Genomic DNA, 366 nt, shown 5'->3' on the forward strand with positions numbered 1-366 from the left:
ACATTGCTGACGGCTGACAACCAGAGAGCTGTCTCACGTCCATCGGGGGACAGATAAACGCACCCTCTGTCCACACTCTAGGCGATGGCTTGGTTTCTGGTACTCGCAGCTGCCCAGGAGAGGACAATCCCCAAATAATCACGCTGAGTGAAAGAAGCAAGTGAAGTTTTTTTTTTTTCCTCTCTGAAGATGATTTATTACAAAAGGATCACATAAGCAGATGTGACAATCCAATACCTGACTAGAAAGGTGAGACTAAAAAATATGGAACGCTTCACGAATTTGCGTGTCATCCTTGCGCAGGGGCCATGCTAATCTTCTCTGTATGGTTCCAATTTTTAGTATATGTGCTGCTGAAGCAAGCAC

The 366-nt window shown here is 45.4% G+C and overlaps 1 non-coding gene across 1 annotated transcript; it reads right to left on the reverse strand.

Moving 5' to 3' along the window:
* Positions 1-258: 258 nt before the first annotated feature.
* On the reverse strand, positions 259-366 carry LOC119039875 (U6 spliceosomal RNA). Its single transcript, XR_005080719.2, has one exon. It is a non-coding gene; the product is annotated as a U6 spliceosomal RNA (small nuclear RNA).

This window comes from Artibeus jamaicensis, unplaced genomic scaffold (genome assembly GCF_021234435.1).
Source record: "Artibeus jamaicensis isolate MK-2021 breed Jamaican fruit bat unplaced genomic scaffold, CSHL_Jam_final scaffold_612, whole genome shotgun sequence".
Lineage (NCBI taxonomy): Eukaryota > Metazoa > Chordata > Mammalia > Chiroptera > Phyllostomidae > Artibeus > Artibeus jamaicensis.